The sequence below is a fragment of the Sinocyclocheilus anshuiensis genome, unplaced genomic scaffold, assembly GCF_001515605.1.
Source record: "Sinocyclocheilus anshuiensis isolate Anshui unplaced genomic scaffold, SAMN03320099.WGS_v1.1 scaffold2082, whole genome shotgun sequence".
NCBI classification, from domain to species: domain Eukaryota; kingdom Metazoa; phylum Chordata; class Actinopteri; order Cypriniformes; family Cyprinidae; genus Sinocyclocheilus; species Sinocyclocheilus anshuiensis.
The window spans coordinates 268,171-291,009 of NW_015555845.1; the positions used below are offsets into that span (position 1 = coordinate 268,171).

At 37.0% G+C, this 22,839-nt stretch overlaps 1 long non-coding RNA gene across 1 annotated transcript in view; it reads left to right on the top strand.

Annotated features, from left to right (window-relative positions):
• Positions 1 to 22,839, top strand: part of LOC107675616 (uncharacterized) — a 33,844-nt gene that overhangs the window by 4,932 nt on the left and 6,073 nt on the right. Inside the window, exon 2 of the long non-coding RNA XR_001632611.1 lies at positions 3,638 to 3,749. This is a non-coding gene — a long non-coding RNA (uncharacterized LOC107675616). The remainder of the gene's footprint in view (positions 1 to 3,637; positions 3,750 to 22,839) is intronic.

Genomic DNA, 22,839 nt, shown 5'->3' on the forward strand with positions numbered 1-22,839 from the left:
TTAGTGGCTCGCGGTTTTATATTAGAACACGCGTTATTTGTTTTCAGTGCCTTTCTGAATACAGACACCAACCCATCCCTGCACATCACATCCCCTGCACAGCCTGGAACATAACATTTATTTCCATAAAAATATAAATATAAAAAACGTACTTACAGTCTCTGAGTCAGAACAGCCGGCATTGTAGTCTACTCTACCAGGATCAGGAAACGATGTATTCCCTCAGCGACCAGCACAGACAGCTCCAGGGATGACAAAACCGGATATCGTCCTCTTTTGGAAGGCCAAACTAAGTAGTTTAGCTTTCACAACGAAACACACAGCGCCTTCACGACATGGCGGCGGCAACAAAAATACTACAGTGAGAATAAAAGTTACGCCTTCTTTCTTTGCGTGAACATTTAAGCGGCGTTATGCAAATCTTCCCACATAGTGACGTAGATATGTGGGGGCGTGTTTAAACGAGCAGTTTTAGGTAGGTGTGGTTGACTCTTAAATTTATAAAGAATATCTCTTTGGATTTGAGACTTTAGTCTTTGCAACTTTACAGATCTTCTTTATGCACCAAGAGCTTGTAGCACTCCAAAGAGAAAGGAAAAATTGAAATCGCATCATATGACCCCTTTAATATCCTAATAATTTTTGGCATAAAAGAAAAATCGATCATTTTGACCCATACAACGTTTTTTTGGCTATTGCTAAAAATATACCCAAGCGACTTAAGACTGGTTTTGTGATCCAGGGTCACAAATGTGTTTTGAGTGATGAGCGATGACAGACTGTTGTGTAGTATGAAAGAACAGCAATCTGATGACTTTAAAAGTCGTGTTGGCGCCATAACATGCAGCCAAGTGTTTTAAAATTCAATTTAGCAGAGATAAATATCATTAATTGTGCCTACTTACTTGACAAGATAAATGCACAACTGATGACTAAAGGGGCATTTACGCTGAGTGTTTACACTGAAAAACCAACTGGAAGTCATTTGATTTTGATGAGGGCTTGCAGTTGGAGGTGACATTAGTGACAGAGACTGATAGAGACTGATTTATGCAAATGTGCAGCGACGATTTGACTACCAATGAGATCTACCCCCAGATATGGTTAATGCAACAGACCAATGCCAACAATACAGCAACTTGCCAAACATCCAGCTATTTAATTGTCAGTGTGAATGCGCCTAAAACCTTTAGTGATTTGTATTGATTTTCTACACAGAAATATGACCACTGTCCATCAAACTCCCCCTCAATGAGCCTTGTTACTGAAATGAGTCCACCTTGATTTGCTTCTGCAACAGAAGCTAGAGACGCAGGCCTTACATAATCCAGTAAGGTTATATTTTCCACTTCCTAATAATGGGACGCCACCAAACCAGATTGTGTTCCTCAGGGGCAGATGGGACTTTCTTATGACAGTGCAAACAGCATGGTTTATTGAAAAGCCAAGCGCTCACATTACCACACTCTGACCCTATAATCATTCTCAATTTTCTCCCTCTGTGTGGATAATGCCTGCTGAAAGGGGCTGCTAGCCTCTTATGCCATAGCTAATGTGCCTCATAGTCACAGGAATAAATTTCTCAAGCACATGTGACAGCTTTTGATTACCCTCACATTTATATTCCAGCTATTCTGACAGGAAGCGACAAATCACAAGATGAGAGAAACCAGGAGAGCTAATTTGAGCGAGGGTTTGAAACAGGTCTCCTGGGCCATATGGATCGCATTTACAGCATGTTTTAGAGTCTTTGAGATCCGCCTTTTTGTCGATTTGTCTAGAATCTTGGCACTGTGGTTCACATACACATCAGGGATGCTCTGAATATGACATTGTCCCTGATTTTGACCTTTCTCTTTGAAATACCTCCCATGGAGTCTCTTCCTGAACTGTCTGTACAGTATTGTAAGGTTTAAAGTAAAGTTTGCATCTCTGTTACTGTTCTGTTAAGTTTTTTTCTCCAGCAGCACCTGTTGCGTGTCTGTCTGCTGGTGATTTATGGGAACATCCTGAGGGAGAAATTTCCGGAAAAAGCAAGACCCCCCTCGGCTCCTGCTTTATTGTCTGATTTCAGCTTGTTTCAGGAAATTAGTGCAGACTGAGGCCAAAGGGTCAAACGCATAGACTTTGTGGGGGGCTCTAGTAAGAGTGAATAGTTTCTGTTATGATCCAGCTCCACATGCTCTTCGTTCCACCAATTATGGGTAGCAAACTGCATATTGTATAGTTTTTATCTATGGAAGAGTCAAAAGTTTTATAATGGTAAGATTTAATTTTTTTTTAATGTTTTTAAAAGAAGTCTCTTCTGCTTGCTTCAGAAAATAATTTAATATTCTGATTTGCTGCTCTAGAAACATTTATTATTATTATTAATAGTGTTGACGCGGTTTCTGCTGCTTAATATTTTTTTGGAAACCATGATAAACTTTTTTCAAGATCCTGTGAGTAAGTTAAAAAACAGCATATATTTGAAATACGATTCTTTTGTTACATTATAAATGTCTTCACTGTTACTTTTGATCAATTTAATGCATAGTTGCTGATTAAAAAAATAACAAAAAAATTTGCTGACCCCAAACTTTTGAACAGTAATGTACAGTTCAAAACAAAAATGCTTTCATTCATGAAGGTTCTGGCTTTAAAGTCTTTGATTCTGCCTTGTAGTGTACTTGTTTAAATCTGACCAAAGCATCTATAATACAATACAATACAATGCAATATAATATAATATAATATAATAAATTAATTAATTTAATAATTTTTATTTATTTGTTTGTTCGTTTGTTTGTAGGATAGTTGAGAACTGATAGGAAAGTACAAGGAGAGATGGGGGAACCCGGATCCCCACAGGCAAACAGTACCACAGCTCTGGCTAAATTGTGTCTTATTTAATCCAAAGCTATATTTTTATTTTATTTTATTTTTTATGGGAAGCTAGGATTTCCATTTGATCGTATAGCGATCGTATTGAGCATTACGGTTTCTCACTTTATTTTATTTTATTTTATTTTTTAATGAGTGATCTTCTCCCCTTTAAAATGTGTCTGGTTTAATGATGAAGACCACTTGTGGACAAAATAATTATATTTCCCAGGTGAGAAGTTCCTCACTGTTTTGCAAGTAATTAAAAAGCCTGCAGTTCAAGTAATTGTAGAAAATTTGTGAAGATTAGAGAGGTGATACTGCACATCATAATTTACACCTTTGGGAGGATCTCAACATATCATTTCACACCTATGTATTCTGCATTTATAATGGACATGGATGTGTAATAAACTCTCTCAGGGCACCTTCAGCCCTCGGTCCCTTTTTACCCAACACACATACACACTCCTTTTCATTCCCTGCTTATTTGCCTTTCTCCACAATCTCTTTTGTAATCCCATTAGTACAATCAGTGTTGTAACTGTAGGTCTGCACCTGTCATTTCCAATCAGAGCGCTTTGTACCTGACAAGATGTGCGACTGAACATCAACCTCTAGCTGTCATAGGACATGAGTCAAAACCTTTACCATTTGAATATGTCTTCATGTATGCAAAATGCATATTTTAATTTATTGCTGGATGCTGTTTAATAAGCTATACTGTATATTTAACAACAGAAATGAAACATGTTTTTTTCTCTCTCCATTACAGATATTCCACTCTCCATCCTTCCTGGATCCCATCATGAGCTACAGGAAGATGGACAAGCATGGAAGCCCACAGTATTGCCGCCATTTTCTGGCTGACAACAGCATCTTCCATGGTAGGTTTATGTCCGTATGATGGATATATCGTAATGTGCCGCTGTTATACAAAACAAAATATGAGAACTGGGAATTTTGCACTTCTCCAAATCTCAGGAAATGTGAAGAGTGGTTTTTGATTACTTGACCATCAAATGCATTTGGGACTGGTATACACAAGGTGGTGCTGTATCTCACATCATGATGATAAAGCGCTGGTGCTGGATTGTTTGGGAATTGCCATCTTCGGTACTGAAAGGAAAGAAAATCAGTCCGTCTTGACTTGATGCCGTTTGTTTAAATGGGACTGAGTCCCCAAGGCCAGATCGCTGAGCACAAAGCTGACAGCTTGACAGGAATATTACAACAGTATCTACTACAAATAGCTACAGATGGTTTGAAAAATGAAAGAATTTGTCCAGCCATGCTCACATGCAAATGGGAGAGACGGGAGTAGAGGAGGGTGTATTGACAGATGTGCTAAGAGCCAGGCAATAAATTCTCATTATTAAATGCTAAAGGTTATAGCCTACCTAATGCTAGACCGCAGATCTTCATATGTTCATCAAATGCTTTAAATGACGTTTTGACCACATTTTCCTGTGACATTTCCGGTCATTTCATTTTTTATTTTTTTAAATTAAATCATGTTATAATTTCCAGGCCTTGAAATGTAATGCAAATTTCTATATTGAATATAATATTTTTTAATAATATTTTTATTTATTTATTTATTTAGTCATTTAGCAGACGCTTTTATCCAAAGCGACTTACAAATGAGGACAATAAAAGCAGTCAAAACTAACAAAAAAGCAACAATATATAAGTGCAAATGACAAGTCTCGGTTAGCCTAACGCAGTACACGTAGCAAGGTGTATATATATATATATATATATATATACATACATATATATACATACATACATACATAATACATATACATATACATACACACACATATATATATATACATATACACACATATACACATATATACATATACACACATACATTACATACATACATACATATATTATACACACACACACACATACACACACACACACTTTTGTGTGAAAAAACAAAAATATTTATCTATATTGAATATAAAAGTTAGTGCTCAAAATCTAGAAATATCAAGGAATTTGATTTTTTTCCCATGAAAATGAGCAATATTTTAATACATTTTAACTTCCATAGATAAATATACACTACTGTTCAAAACTTTGTGGTTGTTAAGATTTTTTTGAAAGAAATCTCTTATTCTCCGGTTCTCAAGGCTGAATTTATTTGATACAAAAAAAAAAACTAACAAAAAAACAAAATATTGTGAAATATTATTAAAATTTTAAATACTCTTTCTATTTTAATACATTTTCCAATTTAATTTATGATATTAATTTATATGATGCTCATTTATGTTAATTTATGATTTGTGCTGGCAAAGCTGAATATTCAGCTGTCATTGTTCCAGTTTTCAGTGTTGCATGACTCTTTAGAAATCATCATTCTAATATGCTGAGTTAGTTGTCAGGGATTCATCACAGTCACTTCAGTCACCATCCAGGATAATTACCCGATCACAGTCACCTGAGTTCTGATCACCCGCACCTGCTGTCACCAATCAAGCCACACTACAAATACACACACAGCACAGTCACTCACTGTCCGGTCTACCGTTCACTCCTACGAACTTCTCTGGACTCTCTCTGCCAAATTCTCCTAGAACGAATTACCTGCTGTTCCTCCCGCGATCCTCCAACGACTCCTTGGAAACTGTTCCACGATCTCCAACGTAACCGGCATCCGATCCTCACCATCAGAACTCAGATAAGCACCCTGGAACCATTCACTGTGTTGACACTCACCTGCCTTTACACACCTATTCCAGTCATCCCCTTACCCAGTCAATAAACCATCCTGATTTGCACTTACCTGTTGTGTCTGGCCTTGCTTTGTGACATTAGTGCACAAGTAATATTTCTTATCAATATTTAAAACATTTGTGTTGAATAGAAAGTTCAAAAGAAAAACATTTTTTTATATAGAAATTCTTATAAATAACATTATAAATGCCTTTACTGTTACTTTTGATCAATTTAATGCTTCCTTGCTGAATAAAAATATAATTTTCTTTAAAAATGACTGACCCCAAACTATTTTTCTAGTTGTATACTTCATCTAGAAATTACTCTTAAGTGTGATCTCTATAAAATAGTTCTTAAAAATAATTAATCAGTCGCAAACAACTGGAAAATATGTGATTCATTTAATTCATAAATTCTAATTTAATTTAAAAGTAGCACTTGAAACAAGTTTTATGCTTACATTTTTTCGCTGATGGAAGGTACATCAGATGATTGAGTTTATATATGGGTTTGGTTTGCTTTAGCTATAATCTCTATGTATAAGTACAATTAGCAATTACTTAGCATTATTGCTTTTAATCGGCATTAATGCTTAAGTAGACCTACCATATACTGACATGAACAAGATGCAGTTGTGTGTTGGTATGCCGGTGTGTTTGCTCCTCTGAGAGAGGCCTGATTGTTGTCTAGTGGCTGGGCAGTTGATGCATGATGTCCATCAACCCTGTGGGCTGCAGCCCGCCTGTCTGTCTGAAGGAGCTGTTGTGTCTGGCTCTTCTTGCGTGGCATGCTGGGCTGCACCGCTGCAGTAATTTACCCTCATTCATTCTTTAAACATTTTCACTCCTCCCGCAGCCAGAGATGGATCAACCTGCCTGGAAAATGACAAAAACGAGTGATTTAAGCTTATGAAACCTGTGTTTGCTTCAATTCCACAGGTCCCTTTTTTTATATTGCACTGGTTTCCAGTTTCTTCCTCTCAAACTGTGTGTCACTCTCTGTCTCTCACTGTTTTATTGTCATTTGCTTGCTCATTTGTCTCAGATGGCTAGTGCAATAATGATGAAGGAGGAAATAGGAATGAAAGAGAAGAATGAGTAATTATGAAGTGGAAATCAAGTTTATATGCATCACTAGAAAATATGAGCCGTTTTATATGATATGAATCACTTGTAAAATAAAACCAAGAGCTGTGTGTATAAATTGATTAGTGCTTTGATTCCCCCAGTAATGCCTGGCCAGCCCAATTTGATAGTGCCTTAGACACATTTTCTTGCCACACAATACACACATGAATAGAACAGGGAAGCCTAACATTATACTGACCTAACAGAATCCTCAGACAATATTGACTGGATCAGCTTCATTCCAAACCACTTTACAGCTCTGGGAACATCTACTTCACTCTACATCTATCGGGATTTATTCTTGGGAATTTGATTGGTTAATTTAGACTTTTTTTTTTTTTTTTAGTCAGCAACATGTCCCATTTGACATTTAGCACTTTAAGGGCACTAACACACACACACACAAACACACAGTCTGGAACAAATTTGGCTTATTTATGTGCTGTGAAAATGAAACCCTCAAAGGAATCAATGACAAGATCCAGACTTGCTTATATTTATGAGGCTTTATTTCCATCTGTCACTGATGCCTGTGTGATGGATGAGTGTGACGGAGACTTCACAGTGAAGTGCTCGCCAATTGAAACACTGAGTGAGCATATTTAACTTGGTACATCACACTGAGCATATTTAACAGCCATTTTAGTCTGGATAGAGGTGATGTTAACATCTGTCAGATATTGCGGCAAATTTAATAACTGAAAAGTAGTAGTTCAACCAAAAACATTCTGTCATCATTTATACATGTTTTATATCTGCAGTTATACATTATTTATTCATATTGTTCCAAACGTCCTTAGCTTTCTTTTGTGGAACACATAATGAGAGATTTTGCAGAATGTTCATGCTGCTCGTTTCCATTCAGCAAATGTATGATTGTGGACGCTTGCAAATAAAGGAATAAATTGCATTTTTAAATATACTAAAATAGAAAACAGAATTAGTTATACTGACTACTTTTATTATGCTTTTGTGTTTTTTTTTTTTTTTTTCAGTTTTGAGGCTTGAAAGACACTGTATTCTTCAATGAGCAGTATGAACTTTCTACAAAACATCTTTTGGATTCCCACATAAGAAATGGTAGTTTATTTTATCTCACACAGCAGAAGTGCGGGGTCAGGGGTTCCTATGGAAAGCAAGAACTGATCAAATGTAAATGTATAGCGTGAAAGCAGTGTAAGTCACTTTGGCTAAATGTGTCTGCCAAAAGCATAAATATAAATGTAGAGAATAGGTCATACAGGTTTGGAACGGCCTGAAGGAGTAAATAATGACAGGATATTTTTGGGTGAACTTTGCACTGAAGCATTGAAAACAAATGTTTATTTATTTCATTATTTTACAATTTGTGGTAAATGTGTAATGTAGGCCATTATGTGCCTGGGGAATTAAGTAGTCCATTGCTGAAAATATGTTTACACATTTCTCACATCATATTTCCTCTCACTGTCCCCGCAGTCCAACATTGCAGCACATAGATCAATGAGAAATACATTATGCCATATTAATCATTTAGAAACCTTCCACTTAACTCTAATAGCTCTCAACCGTGCGTTAATGCGCATTCATCTGTAAAGATGTGATGAGAGAGTTCATTTATTATCACAGACACATGACTTTAAACTAAATCAGATGGTGTGATAATCGGTTTATTCTCAAATACCTGTGAACTAGGGGTGATTTCAGGTAAATTGGGACATGTTTTATAAATCAGTGTCAAAAAGTGACCTAGTTTACGTGAATTCTCCCTAACAAAACAATAGTTGCTGCTAGACAACTATGATGCTTCTCTGAATTACATTTTGCTGGAACAACAAATACTGGCCAACGTTCACGCCAAAACGAAAAGTCTGTCATATATTCACCCTCATGTTTTTCCAAGCGTGTAGGACTTTATTTCTTCTGTGTAGAGGAGATGCGACAGTATAAGACACCGTTCTTTTTCACTGTTTGGAAAAAGACGCGATAGAAGCTAACGATTCTGCATAACATCAAAAGTCATACAGGTTTGGAACGACATGAGGGAATTACAGGATTTTGGGGGGGTTAACTATCCCTTAAACGACATGCTCCTCAGGTTAACTACGACTCCTCAAGTAATTTGCTCTTTGTTTGATTTAAAAGACAGACTCACTAAGGGAACTGAGTTAGACTACATGTTCCGCTGACCTTGTTGACATGTTAATCGCTTTCATAACATCCACATCCCCTCGTCTCCCCTCCTCCCCACTGCTCGCGAATATGTGCCGAAAAGAAGCACAGATATGCCTCATGCAGAGATCAGTCACTGAGAATGAGGCGAAACGAGCGCGAGTGAGAGAAGAGGAGCGCGCGTGCCTCACTGAGCGGAGATTGGAGAGCTCCTTTCCGCGCGCATTGATTACATGAATCAAATGGATTTCTTAAAATTATTCATTTAAAATTTATAGCCAGCATCTATTTATTAAAATGTAACCGCATATAAATTCCTGAGGAAGGGTGTCCTATTACAGATAGCCTATATTTAATGGAAGAGCGCGCATTTTGTTTTCTGATCGTCGTACCGAAAGGGATTCGGTCTTGGTGCGGTGTTTACCTGTTATCAACTATAATGGCAGAGCTGGAAGTTTTGAAAAATATCACTTTTGAGAAGGGTGAGTCATGCATTACGCTGCTATGATATCAGTCACATAACTGTTTTTTATTATTGTTTATTCTCTGGTCGGTATTTTGTCTTATGATTAGGCACTTAATTCAGGCTAACCAATTAGACACTAGATATGAGGTATTTTAATATAAGTGATGTTGGCAGTGTGTCTTTTGCGGTTTGTATACGCATGACTTTAAATGCTGTGCTCTCTGAGATGAGCTGTCCAGGGTTCTACATCGGAATGCTGTTGTACTCTGTGGACTGTGGGAGGGGGTGAGAGATGCCGCTCCAAAACACGAATCTACAGGCTGTGGCTAATTGAATGTTTGCAATCTATTTAGTTTTGAAGCTGTGGAACTTAATGTTCTGATTTTATAATTGAGGATCTGATTTGTGATACCAATTACATTAAAACCATTACGGTTCATTATGAAGAGCATTTCCATCGGTATTTTGGAGCCATAAAATAGATGGGATTTTTACTTCAGCCTTAAAGCCCTGCTTTATTAGGATTGGGTTAGTTTTTGTTTTTGGTGCCATCTGTGTCATGATCTGCAGTTCGAATGAGATTCCGGAGGTGAAGAACCTATGATTCTGATATTACTGAACACACGTGGTGCTCACAAAAATAAGGTCATGGGTTCGATTCCCAGGGAATGCATTATCTGATAAATTGTATACCTTCATTGCAGTGTAAGTCACTTTGGATAAAAGTGTCTCCTAAATGCATGAATGTAAATATATGTAGAAAACATTGTGATGGTACGCATGGTATGCATATTTGGTAGTAACCAAAGCAAACACTGTGAAACAATTATACAGATTTACATTTAAGATGTGTTGCTTAATGGTTTTGACACCAACAGTTCTGGGTTGCATATAGTGTATTTATGTCAGAAACATGGTCATGTGTGGTTGCATTTTATTTCTTGATTTCATTATGAAGAGTGTGTCTGAGAGATGTGTCTGAGAGAGGGGCACAGTGCTTTAGTGGTGCTCTAGGTGAAAATATCACCTCTGCCTCTGACTACAGGGAAACATAATGCTAAATGTAATGAACTATAAAGGTGTTTACAAGTGTGTGAGACATGATGATAACCACAATCTCCTAGGGTCATTCCTTTGGTGCTTTCTACAATTCTTTTAGTCCTATGTTATTTTTGTCATACTTGTAGAGACTCTGATAAAGGATTTAAATTGTCATTAGATATTTTGGGTGCTATTCTTTATAATAGTGCCATTTATCAGTAGTCACATATTTAATACTGAAAAACTGAAGGGAAGGAGACCAGAGGCCGTTTTTTGAATGGATGTCAATGGAGGAGAGGCTTCACTACATTGAATAAACTGCTTTTTTAGAGGAAACAGCTTACCATTTCATGAATCGACAGCATATTGGCTAATCTTCAGCATGTTTTACACTAAACAATACTTTTGGATTGAACTATTTTTAGAGTTTACACTGAAAAATAATGCCGTTTTATAAGAGAAGACACTGACTTTTTGCGACAGATGAGATTCAGCTTACGGCACTTCTCATTAATTCCTATGGTATCCGTAAATGGCGATTGAGTGTCACACAACCCTTGACTGAAATTCAATTACGTCAAGGCTGTAATGTTATTGGTTATTAAGGCACACGTGATCCAAGTTGACCGTTATGGCGGTTGGCAAATCTACTGGAAATCAAATACTGCCACCAACTGCACGTTATTGTCATGACAGCTGACATACAATAAGGATCAGGCTTAGGAGAGCCGATACCGATCAGTTAAAAAAATAAATAAATGCTTGATCGGTCCGATCCAGATCCTTGAGATCAGCTCGGGACATCCCTAGTATCTGTACTTGCTTATAAAATATCATGATACAAAGAAAGATAGATTGTGGCACTATTAGTGTGTAAAACACCAGAATAGCAATAATAAAAGCTGTTTGGTCCCTGCACCACAATGGAATGACCTGGCTGTTTTCCTTTATATATGTCAACAGGTTGCTCCTGTTTGTAAGTTTATGTTTGTTTTTGACTGCAGTGACTGTTTGGTACTCCCCCGCAAAGAGAAAATAGGTCTTTCACGAAAAAAAGTGCTTTCCCTCTCAGATAATGATGATTCACTGCAGTATTCCCTTTATTTTCAGACCTCACCCGCATACACCCATCCCTTTTATTTCCTTTCCTTTTCTTTTTTTAAGTTTTCCCTTGTGCACTGACTGTCTTTACTCCATTCTGTCTGTGTAGATGTTTTGTCTCAGTGTCTGTCAATTGAATTTTATAAATTATAAGAGACAAGCTTAATTATCCATTAACTTGGTGTAATGAGGTACATGTAAGAGGTTGATTTGGGGATGTACAGTGGCCCCTATTGCTGTCTCAAGGAATCCCTCGAGAGTAGTGAGTTCAAGAGAATGGACTTTTCATTTTAATGTTGAATGTAGCCATAGGCCTTTACGATCACGCACTCTGTATAAGCTAAAAGGCTTCAGTTGAACAACAAGCACCATTAGAGCCAAGCTGGAGGCAAATTTCCATTCAATGCATCTCAATGGCCATTCTTTCTGAAGTGGAGAAGATTAGACAGTTCACAGGGGTACTCGTTTCTGTTCTGCGAGACATCCGTATCATCTCTGCACCATCCTTGTGCTGGGTAAAGGGAAATGGCAAAGGGGAGGGGCTTCCCCAATTGGCCCAATACCTTACTGAGCATCTCCCCAAACGCCAGCCTGCCTTACAGTGCTTCTTTGATGTCAATACTAGGAACGCACGGAGGGAATGCTGTCAGAGCAGCAGTCATAAATATATTAAGATCCCGCACAGTTATTTTTGCTCTGATGGATTGTGGGGGCTCAGTGGGGGTTCTTGCTGAAAGCGTGGTGGTGCAGTGTGAGTGAAGGCAGTAATATCATCATTGTTACTAATTAAGACAGAGAAGATGTGATAAGTGGTTATTTCCTCTTTTTGGATCCACCATTTGGTGCGTGGATGTTGGGGATCTGCCCTTCTCTCAAGAGAGTTCTGTGAGGAACCAGTTTCGAATGGTGTCCACCAGGGTGCTATTATTGGTCTTTAATTACTTCCCATATTTTCCCTCGATTCCCACAAGACATACCTCCAGCTTTTCCGGATACCCTGGCAGAAGTTTTTCAAATTAATAATAGAAGCAGATGAAAGAATAATCTGTCTTGTATGTGATATTTGGCAGTGCAGACTTGAATAGAGGACACTGCTGTTAAATGGATAGTTCAGCCAAAAAAGTTCTATCATCATTTACTTCAGCTTCTAAACCGATTTGGATTTTCTTCTTCCATAGAACAGAAAAAAGTGAGTTTTTGAAGAATGTGCTGTTCACTCTGTCAATATAATGAAAGAGTATGCTCCAAAACCATAAAAAGTACTACAAAAGTACCATAAAAGTTGTCCATGCATTAATATGACACTAATATGATTCTATATCTTTTGAAGCCATACAATAGCTTTGTGTGACAAACAGGACAAAACCTATGTCATTATTCACTAAAAACAACTTTTCTTTAGCTCCCCTTGGCATGTTCATGAGTCATTTCAAGTCATTGTTTTTCAATGAATTGGTGGATTAACTTCACAAAACTGATCTGAATTATATCTTCATGAATCAGACTACCTCTGAACAACAACGTAAATGTTGGTCTGTTTCTCACACAAAGCTATAATATGACTTCAAAAGACGGAATATATTACATATGGGCTACTTTTATTGTTCGTTTGTGTCTTTATTGGGGCTTGTAAACTTCCCCTTCATTGTAATTGCGTATGAATAAGTGACCATCACATTATTCACAAGTTCACCTTTTGTGTTCCACATAAGAAATAAAGTCTTGCAGGTTAGAAACAACACAAGGGTGAGTAAATGATGATAGAATGATAATGTTTGAGTGAACTGTACTTTTAACATACAATTATGGTTAGTTTAAGAGTGTTCTGCACAAATAGTTGTATATTAATCATGATCATGCTTCTCTCAATTAATTAAGCTTCATCATCTGTGATACTGGTCTGCTGTTTATTTATCCTGAAAAAAAAATAAAATAAAGTTTAATTTGACCATTATTTTGCATTGGTAACAAGCCTCCACAAGCTGTCATGCTTAGGGTTGCCAGATGTCAAGGGTTTAAATTAGAGCTTTTCTCTTAAATGGATACATTTTATGTTTTATGCCCAGTGTTTTAGGTAATTTTCCCAACCTTGCAACCATGTGCATGCACTGGAAAAAAAAAAAAAACACATGGTAAATATGTATGAGGAAGCTGAAGAATCTCCATTGTGATGTAGTGTAATACAGCCAGATTTAGTTTTTTTTCTTAAGACTGCTTGTGCCATTTGCTGTAAAAAGTTTGTTGAGCAAAATAATCATGGTTATCAGTTTCACCACTATCATGCAGCCACATTGTGTATGATGTTTCTCTTCTCAAATAACCCATTTTTTACATTTATATGCAAAGAGACCTAGCAGTCTGTTTATTCAGAGCAGATATATGCAGTTGTCATATTATGGAGAGCAGAACACCCAGATTCTCCTGCAAAAATATCGTCCATTTAATCTTTCCCCTTTTCTAACCTCAAAAGAGTCTTTGGAGTCAAGAGAGTTTAAATGCCACATTACGGGCCTTCTGCCTGCTGCGTCTGAGATGGACGTCTTTCTGCATCTGACCAGCGGTCAGGACACATAGGTCAAAAACCAGTGCCACGGACTAATACAATGTCATATGTGGATGAATTCATCTTCACTCTAGCATGTGCAGCACAGAAGAGCGAGAGAAAACGAGGACACCACGAACTCGAAGATGTGAAGACGTCATTCATATTGCAAATTGTGAGACTAAATGATTTATAGTGGATGTTCAGCTGATATCATGAGGAGTGGAGGAGTTTTCAATAAATGAGTGACTTCCCCTCCAGTTCCACTCTTGCGCTCCATATCATTGTGCGGTTGACATCATTCGACCTCAGAGAGATCTACCCACACTTAGAAGTTAAATCCCCCTCTTAGGTTTTTCAAAGAGCTCACTTTAGATCTTTCTTGACCCGCACTGGCTTCTTTATGCATTGCTGTAATGGTTTTTAATGCGCCCTGTGCTCCACGTGTCCTTTTGAATACAAAAAAGCCTCATCAGATTTTGTGGGATCACACTCAGTTGTACTCGTGTTATGTCATACCATTAATATTATCTGCTTTCTTTTCCATCTCCATTACTTATGCTGCTCACTTTGACCCTCTAGCACAAAAACACATCTGTTCAAAGCCCCACCATCATGCACATTTTCCCCACAACAATACATTAGCTTTTCTGTGTAAATCCCTGCTCGGTACTGCTTTCTACTGTCACAAAGGTTCAAAGGCTTCGTGTGAATAGCTGGCGGGATAGAAGATAGATGACCAAAGAGAGGGTGGAGTGAGGGGTTCTGGGTAAAGAAGTGGGCTTTAGATGTGAATACTCAAATAGAGGTTGCAGTCTCAAGGGAAGGAAGCAAGAGAGTTCTTCAGGGATGCCACTCAGTTTGGAGCGGTCACCTTTGTGTTCTTATGGCATGGGACCCTTCTTCCTGACATCAGAACGCTCGGCCATGGCCAACGTGGCGTCTCTTTTGGCCCGTAGGTTCTACCATGTTGGAGGCAGCGTGGCGGTGCCACAAAAGTGTCGTTTGGCATATATAGGTGAGATGTTTCTTGTAAGAGTAAATGTGTGTTGCGGAATGTATCATTTATCAGCTGATATTATTGATTTTTTAATTTATTTGTGTTATTTGGATATGTAATTGTTCATGCCAGTTCCTTCTATTTTTATACATTTAGGTTACCTTTGCCCTCGTCTAATAGTTAATATGCTGATTTGGTGCTCAAGTAAAATTTCCTCTTATTATCAATGTTGAAAACAGTTATGTTGCTTGATATTTTTGTGGAAACTGTGATACATTTTTTTTCTTTTAAAAACGAATACATTATTATCACTGTTAAAGTGAATATAATTTTCCTGCTGTACTTTATAATATTGACTGATTATATATATGTACTGTACATACTACCGTTCAAATGATTTGGGTCAGTATTTATTTATTTTATATATATTTTTAAAGAAATCTCTTATGCTCACTCAAACTTAATTCATTTAATAAAAAAAATACAGCAAGTATTTATAAAAAAATCAACAGTAATATTGTTAAATATTATTATAATTTATTTTAGTATTACATGATCCTAAAATCATCCTAATATGCTGATTTGGTGTTCAAGTAAAATTTCTTGTTATTATCAATGTTGAAAAAGTTGCGTTGCTTAATACTTTTGTGGAAAGTGTGATACATTGTTTCTGGATTTTTTATTATAATAATAATACATATAATAATATACATATCATTACATATAATAATCAGCTCATTATCAGCATTATCTGTATTTGTGTTTATGTGTGTACTGCTCAGCCAGAGATGCATGATGCAGATCTCAAAATCAATTGCTCTTTATTGTTTTATGGCTTTCCAGCTGTCAGTTGGGCTGAAATGCACTAACCTCCTACTCCCTGCTCTGAATCCTAAAATTAGCTTGCATATTCATTAGACTGACATTTGTGAGCTCGTGTTTTTACCGGTACATTGCATCAGAAATGAGAGTCAATAGGAAAAGAGCAAAAATGATGCTCTGCCTATTATCACCTCTCAGAAATAGTGGAAGACATCTACTCAGGGATTCAGAGCCCAAGAGAGGGTGTGAGAATGGCGGTGTGTGCGTAAAACAGGTTCTCTGCCTGGTATTCTACCTGACTGAATATGTTTGGTGTGAAAGCATCTGTTTTATGGAACAGATGGCTTAAAATGCAGCGTTCTCCTACAAATGTAAACATAAACCAGCGTTTTGGCTATTTTAAGCTCGAGAAAGGTCTGTGCTATGAAAAGGTGCGCAGCTTTTTCGAAACACCAAAGTATTTCCTTGACATCCTCTTTAAATGCTGCATTTGTTCCTGCATGAGTGCCTGTTCCCGTCTGTCCTGTTTGAGGTTGAGTTAATTATGCAAGAGCAAAATGAGTCCGATTTTGATGCATGAGATGAGATGAACTTGAAATGTTGGTAAGAACCGAGCAAATCTAGAATCTATATCAGATATTTGACTCTGAACAATGAGAGCACAGAGCTTGCACAGATATATTGTTGGGTATTTATAGCACAGACTGTGCACATACTGTACACAGTTTAATCTGCTTTATTGGTGTGTGTGTGACATGTTCCCCATCCAGATCCTCTTCCTCACAGCACTCTGAGGCACTGTGAACGCTATGACAGTTCTGCTAATCCATCTCGCAGACTTGGCTGTGGCTCAGATCTGCCTTGTGGAGGGAGTCTTTTATCCTCTTCTTGTGGAAAGAGCAGGGGGCGATATGTGGTTATTGCTTTGGTTATAATCTAACCTGAACTCTCATGATCTTGGTGGTGATCAAGATAACAGTGCTTATGATTAGAGGTTGACTGTTATGAGTTTTTCAATAGCTGATACTGATGCTGGTATCTAGACAGCTGGTTGACTGATGGCTGATGTAATGCGTATATGCTAAAGTTTCGTGGTGTTAAAGGGTTAGTTCACCCAAAAATGACAATTCTGTCATTATTTACTCACCCTCATGCCGTTCCAAACCCGTAAGGCCTTTGTTCATCTTCGGAACGCAAATTAAGATATTTTTGATGGAATCTGAGAGCTCTCTGACCCTCCATAGACAGCAAGGATATATTACCACGATCAACAGAAACGCAGCAAGGACATCAGTAAAATAGTTCATGTGACATCAGGGGTTCAACCGTAATTTTACGAAGCTACGAGAATATTTAAAAAATATTTTTAAAAATGTTGTGCGCAAAGAAAACAATAATAACATAATTACCGTCTTCTGCTATTTTAGAGAATTCCCCAAAACATAATCAACGTAATCAGCGTTGTTTACGTTCAGCATGCGCGCGCTGTCTACTGAATGTAAACAAGGCTGATTACGTTGATTACATTCTGGGGTACTCTCTAAAATGGCAGAAGACAGTAACTCGGGGAGAAGAATTGCTGAATTATGTTATTATTGTTTTCTTTGCGCACAAAAAGTATTCTCATAGCTTCGTAAAATTATGGTTGAACCCCTGATGTCACATGGACTATTTTACAGACGTCCTTGCTACGTTTCTGTGCCTTGATCGTGGTAATATCCTTGCTGTCTATGGAGGGTGAGAGAGCTCTCAGATTCCATCAAAAATATCTTCATTTGTGTATGGGTTTGGAATGACTTGAGGGTGAGTAATTAATGACATAATTTAAATTTTTGGGTGAACTATCCCTTTAAATGAGACATACACAAAATTAAAACATACAGTATGTTACTTACTTTAAATTCATTTAAAAAAAGAAAGAAAGAAAACTGAAAAGTCTTTAATGTACAATATGTAACATCATTTAGAAAATCATCATTTAGCAAATTTCTGGACCTTACCCAGTTGACAGTGTGCTGCTCTTCAGCACAGTTCAGCAGTTCAGCCAGTGTGATGTGGAGCGCAAAAGTTAATGCATTGATGCATATGATTCATTAAATATGTTGACATTATAACTGGTTCATTTTGTAATGTATCTATTTATCAACACAGAAGGGACCTATAATAAAAGTCAGTCATTTACACTCTTTGTATGGTGAAATATAACTATCATGGTAGCTGAACAAGCATAAAATACTGTATTTTTGAAGAAGCATTAATGAGAAGACTATCATACTTCAGCAGCAAAAACATCTTTGTACTGTATATATGCTAAGAAAGTATGGGTATTTATTTATTTATTTATAATTATTTAAGAGGCATTGAATTCTGTGCATTTCTTGAAAATTAATTGAGGAACCCTTAAACAACAATTTTTGTTAACATAAGTTCAAGTTCTAGTTAAAGAACTTGAACTAATAATAATAACAACAATAATAATAATAGTATTATTTAAATGTAATATCATTAAGAATAATTATACAAATTGTAAACTATTAACTGTTATTGAATTATTGAATCTATTGACAGCCCTGTTTGACTCCTATTATTTAGAATCATTATTTTTAAGAACTGTAAATATATATCCAGATCTGAAGGACAGAGCAGTTTGTTGAACCAGTGCGCAGGTGTCTGACTGCATAATGCATGTCTCATCCTCTGTTTTGTGTTCCTGCTCTGATGGTTCTGAACGCACAGTGCTTTGTGATTTAGGCTTCACAGAGCCTGAGCCTCTTCGACCCAATTATTCAGTGTTTGATATCTCCCTGTACTTCTCACCAGGCCGCTTTGATCTGCTCTCTCGTCTTCAACCACCGATCTGGTGAACACATTTAGTTCTCCTATGCCTCCAATACCTATAAGGACACACACTCTCTCTTTCTTATTTACACTTTCTATCTCTTCTCCCTCCTGTCATCTTTAACTTTCCTAGGTCAAAAGCAGGTAAAAATAGTGACACTATAGTCTTGTAAATTAAATTTTGCTCTGCTTTTCCGTTTTTCTCAGCTGGCCTCTGAATTGAGCTTCTGTTTTCCTCTCTGGCTGCTTTGTGATGCTCTGCTAAGCTACAGTCCTGCCTAAATCCATCTGTCCCACAGAACAAATATAGGACTATAAGTATGTTCCCAGCCAATAGCTTTGATTAAACAACCAGGTGGACTGCATCAAGAAATGGGGCATGAATAATTGAGCTAGAGATAAATCTGTTCTTACTTTTGTAATGGTAATTTGTCTTGACTGATAAATAAAACTTTGAATATTATAATAATTCTAGCAATGCAATACAATTAATTTAATATAAAAAATATCAATACCGAGATATAAAATTTAACTTGGTAATACTTTATTTCAAGGATCAGTTCTCACTATAAACTAGTTGCTTATTAGCATGCATATTACTAGCATATTGGCTGTTTATTAGTACTTATTACTAATTCTAGTACTTATTCTGCATCCCTTAATCCTACCCCATTCCTAAACATAACAACTACCTCACTAACTATTAATGTTAAATATTAAATATTAATAAATTAGGAGTTTATTGAGGGGAAACCCTTCCCTAATCTAAAATATTACTTCACTGTGGTGTGACATGCAGGAATTTATTTAAAAGAAAATAAATCTGTATAATAAAATGTATGTACAGGCAATAAATAAATTATACTGTTTACTATTCACTTATCTTTTTAATAAATTCATTAATTTCCTTTAAAGTTCTGCCCCAGAGTACAGTTGAATTGTCTCTTTAACTCATTATTATCATGTCATGAAGTGGCAGGGGAGGCTGGCATCCTGGAAGTGAGGGGCTCTTGTCAATCCTTCTCTCAAGTGTTCGCACCTCTCTCTGCAGCCTAATGAACACATTTCCTTCCCTCGAGATCAGTGCCGAGTCCCCACTGTGCAGAGCGCAGTAATTGGCCGTGAAGGTTTACTCAACATGAGACTAATTTGTTTCAAATGAGCTGGAGAGACTCATGATAATAACAATAATAAGAGTCCAAAGAAGAGGACAAGAGACTAAGACAGAGAGATGCAGAGGAACGAGAGGAATGAGCGAGGGAAAGAGACCCTCATTAACTGTTTATTAGTTGTGACCACTCATTAAAATGGATTTCTTAATTTAGAGATCTAATTGATGACCGTTAGATGTAACAAAAAGAGCGGGAACATGTGCTTGTCCGTGATCTTTGACCCTCCTGGGCATTCCTTCACACCCTCCATCATCTGGTTTGCAAGTCCTAATTAAGTTGCATGTTTTGGCATACTAAGTCAAGTGGAGAGCAGGGGTCCTCTGGTGTACACAGATGTCGAGTGTCCTTGTGGAAGTTGATGTACCCTTGGTTGTGTTCCAATCACAATTGTTTGGGTCCAGAATCCCATGAGTCCGTAACAAGAGCACACAGTCCTCTGGTCCTTCAAAACAAGTATGTATGGCAATGTGTTTTTATTTTGAGCTTGAGTTGGTCTTTATCTGTGAGATAAAAATGTGTGAGTGTTATTTAAAGTGGGTTGCAGAAAGCCACCAACTATTTATCCAAAGTATAGTTTTGCTTGCTTGGGGAACAGCAGCCTAGATATGTTCTGATCCATAATGTCAACATTTTACAAAACCGCTCACTAGGAGTTGGAGGCTAAACAAAAAAGCAAAGGAAGATAAATACTTTGTTTATATGTTGCATTAACATTTGCTACAAAGTACAAAAAGCTTCTTGTTTTAAAGGAAATCTCATGCTGGTGAGCTGCCTTTGCTGTCTGCTGCCTAGATAGGGAGCTTCACACTGCACACACAAATGCTGTTCTACAGTAATAGACACGTTCGTTGTGTTATGTCGGACCAGTGTTACCCCTGTCGGCATTAGTCTGTGCTTTTTTCATCCTGTTCAGTCCAATGCTATCTCACGACCAATTCGTACGTATTTTACGAGGTGGCTAATTCATACAAATTCATACGACCTCACTCGTACGATTTCGTATGATTTGTGTAGACCCCAGTGACGGGTAGGTTTAGGGGCGGGGTTAGGTGTAGGTCATTCGTACAAATTCATACGAATTGTGCAACTCGTAAAATATGTACGATTTAGCAAAAATCGTACGAATTCGTACAAATTAGCCACCTCGTATCGGGCTCGTTCAGTCAGCCTTTGTTGGGTCGTGGAATGTCTGCGAAGTGACGTAGCCTAATCTAGTGATTGACGCCATTGTTTGGTATCTGTTGGTGCAGTGTGAATTAGCCTGAAAACAGTATCCTAACTGGGATTGAACTTTAAGAGTGGCTGGTTTGGGATGCTCTGTTTAGGCAACAACTTCATAGTTTTTATTAATGTTTTGAATTATTTTTTATTTTTTATATCTTATGGGTTCATTTTAATTGTACTTGAAGGGATAGTTCTGTCATTATTTACTCACTCTCAAGTTGTTCCAAACATGTATGAATATTTTTCAACTGTTGAACACAAAAGAAGATATTTTGAAGAACGTGGATAACCAAACAGTTCACGATAGCCTTTGACCTCCATAGTATGGAAAAAAATACTATGGAAGTCAATGACTACTGTCAATCATTTGTGTTCGGTAGAAGAAAGAAACGGATACAGGTTTGTTAAAAGTGGATGGTGGGTAAATGATGACAGAATTTTCATTTTTGGATGAACTATCCCTTTAAATATTTAATAATTTTGTTGTCTGTTATTGTCTTTTTTTGTCATCAAGTTAAACTAAATCAAAATGAAAAATAGTACTATGAAACTATAGCTGCAATGTTTTGTTTTATTTTAGGGTTAGGGTTTTTTATTTCAAGATACGAAAATGTTTTTTTTAATGGTTTTTGTTTTAACTATAAGGTTAAAACAGGTTTAATGTTAACATGTTGCTGTGCTAAGAATGTGACACTAATAAGCATGTAATACTTAGAATAATTAGTCTATTCCTAGATTAACCAATTGTAGGTATACTTCTCAGTATTAAATCAAAATGCTTCTTTCCTCATGCTCTGTTTTGGATTTTTTTTTCTCTCAGTGAGTTTGCCTTCATTGTCTTCATTTTATGAACAAAAACTGAAAAAAGATCTGCAAAAAATAAAAACCAAGCCATACATGTTTGTAACGACATGACAGTTAAGTAAATAATTTTTGGGTGAACAATCTCTTCAACATCCTGTCTAGATAGGCAGCTCACTAGGTTTTGTAACACGGCTAGAGTTTCCATTCCCTCAGAGATTATAATGTAGCTTGTTGCTGCTCACGTCTGTATTGCAACATGTGCTGCAAACTTATGTTGAAACCCAGCTGGTGGCGAAGATATACAGTGTGACCCCGAGGGAGAGCGAGAAACTGAGAGAGAGTTTATTTAAGAACAAACAGTATGTTGCAGGGGAAAGGTGGAGCCACTGCTTTCATGAAAATGAAAATCAATAGTTTTCTTCCACAATAACGCTCACTGACAGTGACTTTATGAACATGTACGTTTATAAGAGACAGAGAGAAGGAGAGAAAAGTACTGGGAAAGTTTTCTGTGTGTGCAAAAACTTTCTGGACAGAAAATTGAGTTTTATTTTATTATCTGTGAATACATATTCTGATTTTACTGGATGCTGTTTGAGTCTTTCTCAAGAAGTTTCTCTGTTTTTACTTCACTTTCTAGTTCTAAAACTGTGGAACAACAGAGGACTTGGTGGTGGGAAAATAAGATCCAGATATCTGGACAAGATGCCACAAAGGCAAAAGAGTGAATTAAAAGTATCTAGATTAAAAAGAAGACGAAGAATTAAAAAAAAAAAAAAAAAAGGAAGCCAGACTAGGCCAGGCACTTAATAAGACCAGAGAGCGTGTTATTCTGTCACAGTATCTTAATATGATTTGGAGAGTGACCTGAATCTTTCATAACATGAAGGGCTTGTTTAAAGAGGGTGTTTATTTAAGAATCTCTCTCCTTTTTCTATCTCTGAATCCTGTTT